Raw genomic sequence first — 16,952 nt, 5'->3', positions numbered from 1 at the left:
TCCCCAAGTCCCATTCATTTACTTCATCCCAAAAGTGCATAAAGACATGGCCAATCCCCCTGGGAGACCGATCATTTCTGCCAGAGGGGGTCTCTTGGAAAAGACATCTGTGTACATTGATTATTTCCTACAGGGATTCGTTAAAGCACTTGAATCGTACGTCCAGGACACGGGTGATTTTCTTTTCAAACTGCAGAAGATTAAATGGAAGAACGGTTATTGGATGCTTGCGCTAGATGTTTCATCTTTGTATACTAGCATAGTACATCAGGATGGCATGGCAGCGATTGAACACTATCTATCTAAAAGGGAGGAACATTTCACAGACCATACCACTATGCTAATGGAAATGTTAAAAATTTGCCTCCATAACAATGTGTTCATGTTTAACAATTTGGTGTACCGTCAACTACAGGGAGTAGCCACGGGGGCCAGCTTCTCTCCAAGCTACGCCTGTTTACACATGGGGGCTTGGGAGGAGCTGGTCCTTAAGACTCAATATGGTGATACAATGGATTCCCTTGTGGTTGCGTGGTATCGTTACATAGACGATCTGTTTGTGGTATGGGGCTGCAGTAAGGAAACAGCTGAGGAATTTGTTAGGTCCATCAACAATAATCACCTTAATCTCAGCTTTACAGTTAGCATGAGCCAGACCAGTGTTACTTTTTTGGACACGGAGGTGCCATTGAAACCAAACTTTTCAGAAAAGTGACGGCAGGTAACACTATATTACATGCAACTAGTGCTCACCCACAGCACCTCATCACTAGTATACCATACGGTGAGATGCTACGACTTCGTAGGGTTTGCAGTAATGAGATTGTTTTAGAAGAGGCTCAAGCAGCTAGCAAAATCAGATTCTTACAACGTGGCTACTCAGAAAAAATAATTGACAGGGCCGTAAGTAAATCCCGCATCAGATCTAGAAGAGATTTACTCAACAAATATGATCACACGATCAATAGTGATACAGCAATCCAAGTAACACAGAAGCAAACGAATGATTTCAGAATTATAACAGGATTTAGCAAACAACACAAAGAACTGTATCGGATTTTCAATCAAAATTGGCCCATCCTACTCAGTGACCCCATTTTGGGTCCTACCCTACCACGTAAAGCAACTGTAACTTTTAGCAGGGCACCCTCCATGAAAGACCACATAGTTGATACCAATCCTGAAATCATGGAAAAGACTAGTTGGCTTCAAACCAATGGAGGTTTTTTTAAATGTAAAACTTGCAAAGCGTGTACACATGGGGTTAATACTAAAGAATACAATGATGGTTTTAGTGACAAAAAACACCGCATTGAGAAGCTTTTAACATGTAAAACGGAATACGCTGTGTATGTGCTCCAATGCCCTTGTTCACTCAGATATGTAGGCAGTACCAAATTGGAGGTACATAAACGTATCCTACAGCATCTTAGGGCCATTGTTAACCAGGACAATACTTACCCGGTGGCACGCCATTTCAAGGAGGTACACCGCAGCAATAGTAAAGACTTGTCCTTCTTTGTTATAGATGCAGTACCAGCCAGTCGACGAGGGGGCAACAGGGAGGCCAAGTTAAGGCGGTTGGAAACAAAATTTATACTCCAACTAGACTCCAAATCGCCAGGAGGTCTTAATATTACTGAGGACTTACATACGATTTTATATTAGGGGCCACTTCTCATAAATTTTACCTATCGTTAATGGACTGGGGGATATGAATAATGATGCTTTGTCTATGTGTTTTTAGTTTCCGTTTTCTAGCCTTTTAAACAAATGGATTTTATTAATGGTTTCATTGTAGTGGGAAAACAATTTTAACCTTATTATACTCTATTTATTGTTTTATCATCAATATATTTATTATCAGTCATATTGTTTACATGTCCAATATGATATACGTTTAAGTAAGGCCAGACAATACACATTCTCCTCTCCGTAACTTGGTTAGGAGTTACTATCTAGCACTTCATATCACCCTACCCTATAAATAATAGCGCTTTAATTGATTTGATAGGTATCAACATGATGAGGTATGATATACACAAGCAGTGATATATCACCCCTGTATATGCACATAGGGGTGGCCCGGAGATAGATAGGAACCAATTGTAGGTTCTTTTCTCAGAGTATGGGAGAACCTCATTACACTTAGCTACATGGTACTCTCAACCGTACAGTAGCCACAGTATAGGATTTGTTGAGCGTTAACTATGTTGATATCTAACTGAAAATGGTGACTGGGATCAGTCAGCTGATCTCTGATGTACGTTTTACATGCTTCGCACTTTCAAAATACTTTTTACTTTTTATTATCAATGCTTTTAACGTTCGCATTTTCATATATAAATTTTAAAGGAATCTAATTATATGTCTTTGATGCAATGTTAAATTATTTGATGATATGTTTATTTATTGGCATTATTTGCACTATATACATTTCCTCACTTTCGCACACTGCAGGGATCTGCAGTTTATAATAGGGCAAGAGCAACTCAACACAGAGCATAAGGGGATTTATCCTGTGAGTTACAATGACACAGACTGTAAGAGGAACATATGGAGATTTAACCCGTGATCTATAATGGATACAGACACTACAAGGTTTTCATGCTAATATAAGATTGATTAAGACTTATCAGCTTGTATTGACAATGTATAATGAATTCGTAACACTCTATTGCCAATGAAGCATTCCGAGTGGGTTACTGCATAATTGAGCAAGCTATTTTAATATGATGCTTCATAATTTATTTGTATTACAGTGGTTCACCCTGTGATTGTTGACTTTGGTAAACCTTCGGGTAATTACAAAGCACGGTATGAAAAATGCATCAATTTTGCAGCTCTTGAAACCTCCGTCTGTAAAAGTCTATTGTCTATGTTTATGCTGACCTATATCACGTGCAGAGTTCTTGTCTTCCTATTTAAGGAAGTGGATTGATTGTATATGTTGTCATGTGAACAAGGCTCTTGGGGAGCTGAAACGTTATGGCGACAATTCTGCGAACAAGCGAATAAATTTGCACTAAGGAATCTGGTCCGTGTTTGTGATCTCTTGGTTTGAGGCTACAACGATTCAGCCACGCCTGGGGAACATTACTTGTTGGATATATATATATATATATCGCTGCTCCGTGGTCTTGCCTGCTGCTGCACTCGTGAGCGGGTGCCCAGTCCAGCGGTGGCAGACCGCTAAATATCAAGCTCCTTACTTTCAAGTAAATTCAGGCCAGCACTCACGTTGGGTATAAACTTGTTACGGTTTATTCACGAGACAAATAATAACAAACGCGTTTCGGCGTTAGCCTTCGTCAGTGTCGACGATCGCCGTTACCGTGACAACTTAAATTCAAATCAATTTCATACAATGGACGAAGGACTGCTGCTCGACTTTGAGCGCCATCTTGTAATATGTTAATCTTCACATATGTTATAATAAATTCATGATACTGCCTAAAGTGATAGTCTGGTAAAACTAATTCATAGTGCGGAACCACAATTGCTAAATAAATACATTTACAGGTCGCGAGTGTTCGCGCGTGCATTCAATTATTCTTTTGCAACATCAATTTATCCTTTATGGAATCGCGCTATTCTCCACAGCCACCCATTCTCCAGCCTGACATAACAATTGGTCAAACTAATTCATGATGGGGAACCACAGTTGATAATTAAATACCTTCATAGGTCGTGAGTGATAGCGCCTGAATTCAATTCATTCATTCACAACATAATTTAATCCTATATGGAAACGCGCTATCTGGAATCATTAACGCCCTGGATGGGCTGGCTTACAAACTCCAACTTGCTCTGTAGAAAAGTTTATATACATGGAGTGCTAGTAATTTATCTGTCATGTGTGTGTCACATGTGATTCCTGATCATCTAGTGTCAACATACTGCCCTGTATGGGCATTCTATAGTGGTTCCAATCTACGTCATGTATTTTGAATTATAACCAGATCTATTACCGTCCAAAATTGCATGCACAATTACACAGAGTGTGGGTTACTAATTTCTATTCCTCTCACAAATGGACTGCTAGTTCTTCCCCGCTATTAAGACCACCTGGATGTTTCGTTTGTAGGTCAATAATGTAGCGGGATTCCAGTCTCCTCAGACTCCTCTCTCTGTCACCTCCCCTGATGCTCTTCGGGACATGGTCAAGACAGAAAAATTGCAAAAGAGATCTATTACTATTATGAATCTTTGCAAAATGTCGTGCAACCGGATAGTTGGTGTCTACACTAGTTATTGCCCTTTGGTGTTCTAAGATTCTCATTTTCACAGGATTTATTGTGCTCCCGATATATCTCAGACTGCACGGACATGTCAAACAGTAGACCACGTATGGGGTGCTACATGTCATGAATTTATTTATCTTACGCTGTCTTAATTCATTTGCAATTTTGTAAGTTGTGACTCGTTTGCTTGTGGCACAAGCTCTACATTTGCCACAAGGAAAGGAGCCATGTAATTGCTGTAAGCCTGTGTCGGGTTTCTTAGTTTCCAAGTGGCTCTCTACTAGCTCATCTTTCAGAGATCTAGCTCTACTGAAACTGATACTTGGTTTCATTGGTAGATCCCTGCCAATGATCGTGTATGATCTTAGAATTTTCCAGTTACTCTGTAAAATGCGCCTGACATCCGGTGCCGCATTGGAGTAGCTGGTGATCATGCGAAACCTGTTCTCAACACCTGTGGTGTTTGTTCGTACCTTCTCCTGAAACAAGAGCTCGGACCTGGTTTTTTGGGCTACCTTACTTTCAGCCCTTCTTAGAATATCCATAGGGTACCCTCTAGCTCTAAAACGTTCAAGGCTTTCTGATGCCGCCATCTTATAGTCCTCATCCCGAGAGCTGTTCCGTTTGATTCGAAGTAATTCCCATAGGGGATACTTCGAATCAAACTCGCGGGGTGACTGCTCTTTCTGTGTAGTATAGAATTCCCTGCGGTTTTCTTTCTATAGAGTGCAGTGTGTAATGTGCTGTCCTCCACGAATACTCGCAGGTCTAGAAATGACACTTCCTTGGTACTTATTTCCCCAGTGAATCTGAGATTTAGTTCATTGGTGTTTAATGAGGAAACGTACTTCTCTGCTGACTCTCTTGACCCTCTCCAAATAATGAAGAGGTCGTCTATGTACCTTCTCCAACAGATTACATTATCAACTCCCTCTTCACTGGTCTCTGCCCAGGCCACCTGCTTCTCCCACCAGCCCACGAATAAATTCGCGTAGCTGGGGGCAAAGCAGGTGCCCATCGCAGTCCCTTGTATCTGCCTGTACCTCTGTTCCTGAAATAAAAAGATATTATTGTTCAGACAGAATAGTATAAATTCAATGATCATTTCATTATGATCCAAAAATTTGAGTGACCGTCCTTTCAAAAAGTATTCCACCGCTGTTACTCCATCCGTATGTCTTATGCTTGTATATAAGCTGGATATGTCCAAAGTTATCAACACAAAGTCTGATTCCCAAGTGATCCCCTGAATCTGGCTTAAAAAATCTTTAGTATCGCGAGTATATGATGTTAAATGCGATACTAATGGGGCCAAAAAATAGTCCACATATCTTGATAGATTCTCTGTCAGGGCCCCTAACGATGAGACTATTGGTCTGCCTGGGGGATTCATGTTGTCTTTGTGTATCTTTGGGAGGTGGTAGAAGGTCGGGATCCGTGGATACTTGCTCGATAGGAAGTTGACTTCATCCGTTGACAAGATGCCTTTATCGTGCCATCTGTTAACCATTTGTTCAAATGCCTCTATAGTGTTCAGGTAGTCTTTTTCACTGACCGGTACATAACTCTCACGATCATTCAATTGTCTCATGGCCTCTCTACAATAATTCTCTTTCGTTTGTAAAACGATGTTGCCTCCTTTGTCCGAAGGTTTCACTATTGTTTCGGTATCATTTTTCAAATCCCGAATTGCCATTTTCTGGTTATATGTCAAGTTCCATCTCTTCTTTTTATGCTTTTGTGTTCTCAGTAGAAGGAGGTCTTTGTTGACACTCTCCGCAAACACATCTATTGCATCCAGAGGCATCTGAGGGTAAAATTTAGAGTTTGGTTTAAATGGGCTCCTCGCTCTTGTTTGCGTGATGTCCATCTCCTCTACTCTGTCCCGATAGCCTCTGTGTCTCAACTCCTGGGTATTGAATTCCTCTCCAAGTTCTTCTAGGGTAGCCATGGTGTCGAGGTCTCTGATCGTCAATTGACCGATGTTTTCTTCCCCACTACTTTCTTCCATAGGTGTTCTCATCGGATTTTTCATCTTGAAAAATTTATATAATTTTATTCTTCGTATATACCTGAACATATCAATCCGTGTTTGGGTGTATTCGAAATTTTCAGTTGGGCAGAAAGTCAAACCCATCCTTAAGACCGATTCTTCTGTCTTAGTTAGTTTTTTGCTGGTCAAATTGACAATCGTTAGATTCTCTCTCAACGCTTCGTATTCCTGCCCCTCCTGGTCCTGGTATTGGTTCTGACGTTTTCTGCCGCCCCTCCTTTTGATTCTCTTGCTTTGGTTTCTGGGGGTCTCCCTTTTCCCCCTCTCAGCCAAGTTTGTCGAATTAAATTGAATTCCTCGTGAAAAGGGGGGGTCTGGACTGCGGCTCTTTGGTTCGCACTTCCACCTTCCTCCTCGGACTGTTCGGCGCTTGTTACTTCAGATTCCGAGGTGAAGTCAGGCTCAGTAGTTGGTTTTCTCGTTGTGGATCTTAAATCACGTCTAGGGGCATCATACTTTCTAGAAAAAGTTAGTATTCTGCCTTGTGCGTAATCTCTGGCATCCCTTTCAAATTTCTGTTGTTTCCTTTCTTGGATCTTCTTCTCGTAGGTTAACAGTCGTTTCTTGATGTTCTCTTTCTCCTCCTGATGTTTGCTGGTATCCGTTGTTTCCAAAATCGATTTTTCAAGTTCTTCAATCTCCTTAATCGCTTTCTCTCTGTCACGCCATGCAAAGCGCACCAGGATCTTTAACATTCCTTGCGATGAATTGGCCGTAAATGCTGCCCATTCATCTAGGAGTTCTGGGTCTGGATTTTCGTACGCCGGGACCGTGTAGATTCTCAGGCCCCTCGGTACCCTTTCGACGTCAATATAACTTTGTAGGGAAGTGGCCTCCCACCACTTCCTGATCTCTCATTCATGAAGCCTTTCCAGACGTTGGTATTTACTTTTCAAACTCAATGGTTCTGTGTTAGTAGTGCCCTCACTCTGTTGAACCGGGCATGCTTTAAATATACTCGCTGCCACGTCACGGCGCGCCGTTTCACTAAACATTGATATTTCTCTCTTGCTCGTATCCCAACTCGCTCTGCTGCGCTGATGAAGTGTAAACCGCCGTCCACTTACCCCACCGAGTACTTCTTATATGGTTGGATTCATCCGAAGCTCGGGGGCTCTTCTGCGGTTATTGCAGTGGTGCGGCAGTCCTTCAATATGTCGCTGCTCCGTGGTCTTGCCTGCTGCTGCACTCTTGAGCGGGTGCCCGGTCCAGCGGTGGCAGACCGCTAAATATCAAGCTCCTTACTTTCAAGTAAATTCAGGCCAGCACTCACGTTGGGTATAAACTTGTTACGGTTTATTCACGAGACAAATAATAACAAACGCGTTTCGGCGTTAGCCTTCGTCAGTGTCGACGATCGCCGTTACCGTGACAACTTAAATTCAAATCAATTTCATACAATGGACGAAGGACTGCTGCTCGACTTTGAGCGCCATCTTGTAATATGTTAATCTTCACATATGTTATAATAAATTCATGATACTGCCTAAAGTGATAGTCTGGTAAAACTAATTCATAGTGCGGAACCACAATTGCTAAATAAATACATTTACAGGTCGCGAGTGTTCGCGCGTGCATTCAATTATTCTTTTGCAACATCAATTTATCCTTTATGGAATCGCGCTATTCTCCACAGCCACCCATTCTCCAGCCTGACATAACAATTGGTCAAACTAATTCATGATGGGGAACCACAGTTGATAATTAAATACCTTCATAGGTCGTGAGTGATAGCGCCTGAATTCAATTCATTCATTCACAACATAATTTAATCCTATATGGAAACGCGCTATCTGGAATCATTAACGCCCTGGATGGGCTGGCTTACAAACTCCAACTTGCTCTGTAGAAAAGTTTATATACATGGAGTGCTAGTAATTTATCTGTCATGTGTGTGTCACATGTGATTCCTGATCATCTAGTGTCAACATACTGCCCTGTCACGGTAACGGCGATCGTCGACACTGACGAAGGCTAACGCCGAAACGCGTTTGTTATTATTTGTCTCGTGAATAAACCGTAACAAGTTTATACCCAACGTGAGTGCTGGCCTGAATTTACTTGAAAGTAAGGAGCTTGATATATATATATATATATTAGGGGCAGAGGAAGAACAAGAGGACCAAGAGGAAGAGGAGGAAGAGGATCCTACAGAGGAGACAGAAAAGACTACGATTCGGAGCCAGTGGGAAGACAACAGACACGCTCCAAGACCAACGCATAATGGATGACAACATGGTAAATTTAACTATTGTGAACCTCTCCAATAGAACCATTAGTCTCAAAGACAAAAGAACCCTATGCCTTGGCCTCTCTTTCTGCCCATCAATCCCCATGAATTATGTGAATGACAGAATTGATATTTTTAAATTCTGTAGAAAACTAAAACTTAAAAAATGGCACACTTTGAAACCAACAAGAAATAGAACTAGGCCCCAAAAAGAGAGCTCTATAACAGACGAGGAATTGACTATAGGGGATATAGATCTGTTGGTTGCAATGCATGAACTACAAAACGACATCAGTGACGGAGATGCCAATATTGAGGCTCAACGAATTTTAAATGAGATGGAGATAAGGTGCGATGCATCTACCATTTCCGGTTTTAAACCAAAATCCACTTTTTTACCGATAATGAGCCACGACAATATTGACACTTTTCAGGAGCAGGTGAGCCAGAACCTTCTGGAATATAGGCAACAGAACTGGGCCAAGAAAATGCAAACTTTTAAACATAATCTCACCCTTACACAAAGGAGGGCTATACAAGAGCTAGCCGAAGATGATAGTATTGTAATTCGACCCGCTGACAAGGGGGGCAACATTGTCATCTTGTCTAGGGAAATGTACGTAGCAGAAGCTACGAGACAACTGAGTGACACTAACACTTACTCTAGATCTAATCGTACAGAGTGTAACAACAGCATTGCACAGATTTGGGAAAAACTGGGCGAATGGAAGGATAAGGGGTTGATTGAATGGGAAGAATTTTGTTACCTGAAGAAAGATTACCCCATCCTCCCTGTGATGTACCTACTTCCCAAAATACATAAAAATAAGGTCAATCCCCCTGGTAGACCCATAATTTCTTCCAGAGGATGTGTCTTGGAAAACCTATCGCGTTATGCGGATCATTTCCTCAGGGAGTTTGTAATTACTCTCCCGTCATATGTCAAGGACACAAAAGACTTCTTGGCTAAAATACATGATGTAAAATGGGAAGATGATTTCTTACTGGTAACCATGGATGTCAATTCCCTCTACACTGTCATCAATCATGAACAAGGAATAGAAGCATGCGAAAGATTTCTCAAACGCAGACACATTAGATTCAAAGAGCACACTCTGATGATACTTGAAATTATCAAATTTTGTCTGAAAAACAACTTCTTTATGTTTGACAATGTGATTTATAAACAATCCCTCGGTACGGCGATGGGAACCAGCTTCGCGCCGAGCTTTGCCAATCTCTTTATGGGAGCATGGGAGGAGGACATCAGGAAGGAACCCAGCCCACAGCATGATTTCACTAAAGTGAAACTCTGGTTACGTTATATTGACGACTTGTTTGTAATCTGGAAAGGCAGCAAACAAGAAGCCAATAACTTTATCACCAGACTGAACCAGAACAACAACAATCTAACACTCACACATATTACAAGCAATGTGAGGGTTGAGTACCTTGATACATGTGTAGAAATTGCGAATAACAAATTAACAACTATTTTGTTTCGCAAACCTACAGCAGGGAATACGCTTTTACATGCTTTTAGCAGTCACCCTAACACACTCAAATGGAGCATCCCCTATGGGGAACTGCTCCGAGCAAAGAGAAATTGTAGCACAGAGGAAGGTTTCCTAAAGGAACAAACAACCATGATACAAAGATTTAAAGAAAGAGGATATCCCATGTGGGTACTCAAAAAGGCGATGGATAGGGTTAAAATGATTGACAGAGGTGCAATCCTTGAACCCTCCCCTGAGTCCAATTCACCCATAAATGATGAGAATGTAGAAACCAGGCTGATTCTCACATATAACGGACACTCAGATAAAATCAAGAAAATGATCTCCCGGAACTGGAAGCTCCTCAAAGGAGATCCTGTTATAGGCAAGATGATACCTACACATCCCTCAATAAGTTACAGGAAAGGACGTAGCTTAAAAGATATGCTTGTACATAGTGATTTACCCAGCATGGAAAGAAGCAATATTATTGATCTACAAGGCTTCTATCCCTGTGGACACTGCAAGGCATGCGGCAATAGCCGCTTACGCAAGGAATTTTGGAACAGCAGTACAAACAGTATGATTCCCATTAAACAGTTCCTTACTTGTAGTAGCACCAACGTAGTCTATGTGCTTGAATGCCCTTGCCAACTGAGCTACGTAGGAAGCACCACACACATGGCCAAGAAACGGGTCCTCGAGCACATGAGGGCAATTACGAACAAGGACCAACAGTACCCCATTGCTCGACACTTTGAAGCAAAACACTTTTCAGACTATACCAAACTGTCCTATTATGTAATCGAAAGAATCTTACCCAATAAGAGAGGAGGTGATAGTACTCTTAAATTGAGACAACGCGAATCACGTCACATAATTGGGATGGGGACTAGATATCCGAACGGCCATAACATGGATGAGGAGATGGCAATACACCTACATGGGGATTAAAGGGATAGCAATTTTCCATCCATAAATAGGACGCTAACATGATCACATTTGAGAACAGAATGGAAACTCCAATGAGGGTAGTCCATGAGGGAGGTTGTATTGAGGCCCAGTAAGGACAACGATGAATTGTTTATATAACTAATGATTTTTATTTTGATTGTCTGTTGAATGTCTATTATAGTTGGAGTCAACTGACCCTGTGTTTCTCTTTTACAGGGAGAAAGGAAGGGACTATGTCTCGGGCCCGCGACACAGGATCCCTACCCTTTTCTTCCCATGCTGCTCTCCAGTGGACAGATAAGACCAATTCTATTTTAACTTTATTATTGGGACACTTTTGAATTCATTTTGAATTTGGTTAAGGATGCGCCAATGGACCAATATGTTACAATACAATTTAATGTAAATTTTTTCTGGGCTTAATAGAAACAATGCAAGGTAACCAACACAGCTGGAAAGGGCAGGTGTGACAGGCTGTCTAGTTATACATCAGTAAGATCTGTGACACAAGAGATTGAGCGACCAATTAGTAATACACAAGGACAACAAGCAACATAAGTTTTAACTGACATGTGGGAGGCAGTATATTATAGCCAAATGTCCCGGCAATAGCCATACATACATCACTAACAAGATCGGTAGCCACTTTGTGCATATGTTGCACCATTTAGGAGCAATACAGATCGCGACCAATCACAGCCGCGCTCCTATCATGGCGTACGACATTACAATGCATGATGCTACTCAATCATAGAGAGCATTTGTAAAAATCAACCACACGGCGCAAATTCAGTCCCGGGGGTGCCTCTAATGCACATCCAATGTTTGTTAAACATGTCTGTATAAGCCGGTTAATTATGTCCTAGAACCAAGCTCACTAGGAGCGAGTTACGACATTGCAATGCGGAACGCTATTTAAACATAGAGAGCAATTATGCAAATAGTTACGTGACCCCCAGCTCAACCACACGGCACAAAATCATTCCCGGGGGTGCTGCTTATGTTTATCCGATGTCTATTAAACATGTCTGTATAAGCTGGTTAATTATGTCCCAGAACCAAGCTCACTAGGAGCGAATTACGGATATTCCATTTAAAAATAAAAATAAGTAAATTGTGAAGTATGCCTTGCTACAGTATACGACATGCTTTTACCGTGTTACAATGGCGCCCATAAAGTACTGCTATTTGAGAAGATTTCACTGTTCCAACATGGCGCTGTAAACCTTTGCAATAGTCCTCTTTCTATGTCCATGGTTGTACGAATAATGTATGTATACGATGGTCCGGTAGCATAACGGTGTGTGAGCAAGCCCGTTGAGGGTGAAACGCGTCACGTTGGGTTTATGAAGCAATAAACCCCCTTGAAGCAACTTGGACGGTGTGGTGTCTTTTTCCTTGACCTGAGAGCACAGTTGGAACTCCGTTTCGCAAGGATATATATATATATATATATATATATATATATATATATATATATATATTACCTTCTGGCGGTCGCCAGTAGGTAGTTATAGTGAGGACCGTGTTTCCATAGGAAATCTCAAAATTCCATTTTGAATAACTTTGGCGCCGGTTGACGAATCCGCGCGAAATTTTCAAAACTAATGGGGCGCTCCGCTCCGACCCTGAAAGTTTCGGGGGGATTCATCAAGTGGGGGCCGAGAAAAAAGGGGGGTCCCAAAACGCGTTTTCCCCATGCATTTTTCCATAGGGACTTTAGTCGCAGCTACAGCCCGAACGGCTGAACAGAATTATGTGAAATTTGGCAGAGAGGTAGCCATAAGGTCCATGAAGTGCCTTTTGCAGGTTTGGTGTAAATCTGTTCAGTATTTCCTGAGAAATTAGCATTTAAATCAATATATATCTGTACGCGCGTACCGTGCGCGCACTGAGCAAGTCCTGTGCGCGCACCTTGCCGTGCACGAGCGCACTTCTGATTGGTTGTTAGATGTCAGTAAACATTCGAATCGGTGGAAATCAGGAAGCGGCGGCCGCCATTTTGTCTCTCGCATAAAGAGGGGGTGATAAACAAAGGGGGAGAACTTGAAAAGGGGGCAGAGTGGGGAGATATTGACCCACTAGGCATTGTAAGGGGGTCACAGTAGGACCTTGTAGGGCAAAAAAAAAGATTTATATTTTGAAAAAAAATATCGCCGAGTGCGCGCACCCAGCGCGCACCCGAAAACTTTTTAAAAACAAAAGAATAATAAAAATTCGCAATTAAGTAAAAAGATATAAGGTGGCTCTAAAAAGAGCCCTTGTGTTTATTGTGTGTTTTTCGGTACCTACAAGTAAGTACCGATGCAGAGTCTAAAGTTCAAGAGGAAGACTCTGTTGCCTTCATCAGTGAAGTGTACACCATCTCCTCTATAAATGTCTTGCATGTTGTAACGCAAGTTGTTGTGGTATATAGAACCCATACCATAGTCTCTGAGGAAAGCAGAAATAGATTTGTTGACGTGCTTCCTTGCTTTGTCAATCTGCGGACAAAATTGGTTGGACTAGTTCCACTTTTGCCTTTGGCATATATTAGAATATACAAAGGCAGTTTGTGGAAAAAGCGACATCAATTGCACAAAGGTGTCCTTAATAAGCATTTCCAGACCTACCCCAGTTAAAGTGCCTAGGTCATTACCACCACAGTGCACAATAATAAGGTTAGGCTGTGGGAGATGTAGAAAGGTTTTCACCAAAGGCATTAATTGGTGCCACTTTAACCCTCTCTGACCAATCCATTTAATGTGTACATTTGGCAAAGCAAGGTCTCTCACCATACCTCTTTTTTCTGCAAATTTTTCACTCCAGAAGACATTGCTGTGACCTACAATCCACACTGTGAACATCTTCAAAGGAGATCTGGATGCACTCAGGAGGTGTCTTTCAGTAGAAAGGCAATAAGAAATGAAAGACAGTTGAAAAATGGGGGCACACATACTTTTTTTATAAAAAGAACTCATTGGCTGTTTCAAACCATTCTACACTAAAAACTAGGCTGTATGTTTAAATTTTAAAAAGCATGTTTTGTATTGGTTCAGAAAAATGTGTGAGCAAAGAACATTAGTTTGGATTTGCTTTTAGGTTTGAAAAGTCAAGCACTCTTGCTCTTTGGAAATGAAACATTGTCTGCTGAACTTCTGACCTCTCTGCTCACACCTGTGTTCCATGACCTGTTGCTATGGTAGCAGGCAGAAGTCAAGTTGGGGGAAGGGTACATTTGGAAAGGGGTTGAAGTTTTCAACCAATAGAAATGTGTGATTTCATTTGAAAAAAAGTTGGAAGCACTGAGATTGGAAATTAACATGTAAATGTGTGAAAAAAGAGAGGGAAACATTGCCATTTACTGGTTCTGCAGAGAGGAGAGAGGTGTAGAGCTGTGATATTCTGACTCTGATAGTCTGCTGTTTGAGTGGCACATTTCTTAAACAACTAACTAATTTTAAAGGTGAGTTATGAGTTTGAGAGGGAAAGTATGTGGTGATTTTTGAGATAAATATTAGAATTGTGAATCTTCTTCAAAAGTTATGTTTTACATTTTGAGGTTTGGGAGATATTTAACTGTCTTGAACTTGTAAGATATTAAGGACTATGTTTTCACCATAAGTTAATGTGTACTGGTAACAATGAGGAACACTGTTTTGTGCCTACCATCAAACCATGAGTCTGTGTGCAGAGAAGAATTATTGACAGAGATTTAATTTGCAATGCTGTTGAAAAGTAAGACTTGCAGTTGAAAGAAAAGGACAGCTTGTTTTTAATTGTGATGGTTAGGATTTAGCAGAAATCACTTTGAAGGAAAAGAGAGGAAAATGGCAGCACATTTGAAAAAAGCATTAGTTCTGTAAGAATTGGTGACCCAGGAAAGGGTCAGCCTGTGTTTTGTGCCTACCAACACAGCATGAGTCTGTGTGCATATAGGAATTGTTGTCTGAGATTTAATTTGTGAAGTTGTTGTTCTGTAAGGATTGCAGACCCAGGAAAGGGGCAGCCTGTGCTTTGTGCCTACCAACACAGCATGAGTCTGTGTGCATATAGGAATTGTGGCCAGAGATGTATTTTGTGTTGCAGTTGTTTTGTAAAAAAACATGCACTTGCAGGAAAGGGACAGCTTGTTTTCTTCAAATGTGGTGGTTAGCACTCAGCAAAAATCACTTAATCGCAAATTGGAGGTAAAAGCTAAAAAATTTGAAACCAACAGGGTAGATTTCCCTTTCAAAATAGCAAAGGCACATGTAGATGCCATATGTTCAAAACTGAAAATAACCCTTAGCACACATGCACTGTTACATATATCTCTGCAGTCTTCATGCAGTTCTGGAAGTCTCTTTGCTCATCTGTCTTGCACCAGACAATACACAGTCTTCAGAAACACACTCTTGGCACACACGCAGCAGCTTCTCCAACACTCTCATGTGTAGTACTCAGCTCTGTGTGCTGTTTCAGATAGCAATGTGTAATGCAAACACATTCAACGTCACCAAGGCCTCATTTAAATTGATCTAGTCTAATCACTCACCCTGTAACACCTGGTCATGGTCTTAAGGAGCTGTTAGGACATGTGCTGTTTTCTGCTTCTGTAAATGATAAGGGAAATGTGTCAGGCAGTAACAGTAATTTGGTACTATTCAGGGACACTGTTTTGTTCCAAAAAACATAGCATGAGTCTGTGTGCGCACAGGAATTGTGGGCAGAGATTTAATTTGTGAAGATGTTGTTCAGTAAGAAATGCAGTCCCAGGAAAGGGGCAGCCTGTGTTATGTGCCTAAAATGATGGCATGACTCTGTGTGCACACAGGAATTGTGGGCAGAGATTTAATTTATGAAGTTGTTGTTCAGTAAGAAATGCAGTCCCAGGAAAGGGGCAGCCTGTGTTATGTGCCTAAAATGATGGCATGAGTCTGTGTGCGCACAGGAATTGTGGGCAGAGATTTAATTTGTGAAGATGTTGTTCAGTAAGAATTGCAGTCCCAGGAAAGGGGCAGCCTGTTGTGTTTACACAAATTATCCCTTAGCACACATGCACTGTTACATACATCCCTGCAGTCTTCATGCAGTTCTGGAAGTCTCTTTGCTCATCTGTCTTGCACCAGACAATACACAGTCTTCAGAAACACACTCTTGGCACACACGCAGCAGCTTCTCCAACACTCTCATGTGTAGTACTCAGCTCTGTGTGCTGTTTCAGATAGCACTGTGTAATGCAAACACATTCAACGTAACAAAGGCCTCATTTAAATTGATCTAGTCTAATCACTCACCCTGTAACACATGGTCATGGTCTTAAGGAGCTGTTGGGACATGTGCTGTTTTCTGCTTCTGTAAATGATAAGGGAAATGTGTCAGGCTGTAACAGTAATTTGGTACTATTCAGGGACACTGTTTTGTTCCAAAAAACATAGCATGAGTCTGTGTGTGCACAGAAATTGTGGGCAGAGATTTAATTTGTGAAGATGTTGTTCAGTAAGAAATGCAGTCCCAGGAAAGGGTCAGCCTGTTGTGTTTACACAAATTATCCCTTAGCACACATGCACTGTTACATACATCCCTGCAGTCTTCATGCAGTTCTGGAAGTCTCTTTGCTCATCTGTCTTGCACCAGACAATACACAGTCTTCAGAAACACACTCTTGGCACACATGCAGCAGCTTCTCCAACACTCTCATGTGTAGTACTCAGCTCTGTGTGCTGTTTCAGATAGCACTGTGTAATGCAAACACATTCAACGTCACCAAGGCCTCATTTAAATTGATCTAGTCTAATCACTCACCCTGTAACACATGGTCATGGTCTTAAGGAGCTGTTAGAACATGTGCTGTTTTCTGCTTCTGTAAATGATAAGGGAAATGTGTCAGGCTGTAACAGTAATTTGGTACTATTCAGGGACACTGTTTTGTTCCAAAAAACATAGCATGAGTCTGTGTGCGCACAGGAATTGTGGGCAGAGATTTAATTTGTGAAGATGTTGTTCAGTAAGAA

General features: G+C 41.4%; 1 protein-coding gene across 1 annotated transcript in view; it reads left to right on the top strand.

Moving 5' to 3' along the window:
* The window catches only part of LOC146801981 (uncharacterized), a 114,810-nt gene extending 102,462 nt beyond the window's left edge, over nt 1–12,348 (top strand). Inside the window, exon 6 of the mRNA XM_085623723.1 lies at nt 11,194–12,348. The gene's annotated coding sequence lies outside the window, so the exon portion shown is untranslated. The remainder of the gene's footprint in view (nt 1–11,193) is intronic.
* Nucleotides 12,349–16,952: the final 4,604 nt, after the last annotated feature.

Source organism: Triturus cristatus, chromosome 8, assembly GCF_964204655.1.
Source record: "Triturus cristatus chromosome 8, aTriCri1.1, whole genome shotgun sequence".
Classification (NCBI taxonomy): domain Eukaryota; kingdom Metazoa; phylum Chordata; class Amphibia; order Caudata; family Salamandridae; genus Triturus; species Triturus cristatus.
Note: the sequence above shows the minus strand (reverse complement) of the source record. Positions and strands in the feature narration are given on the sequence as shown.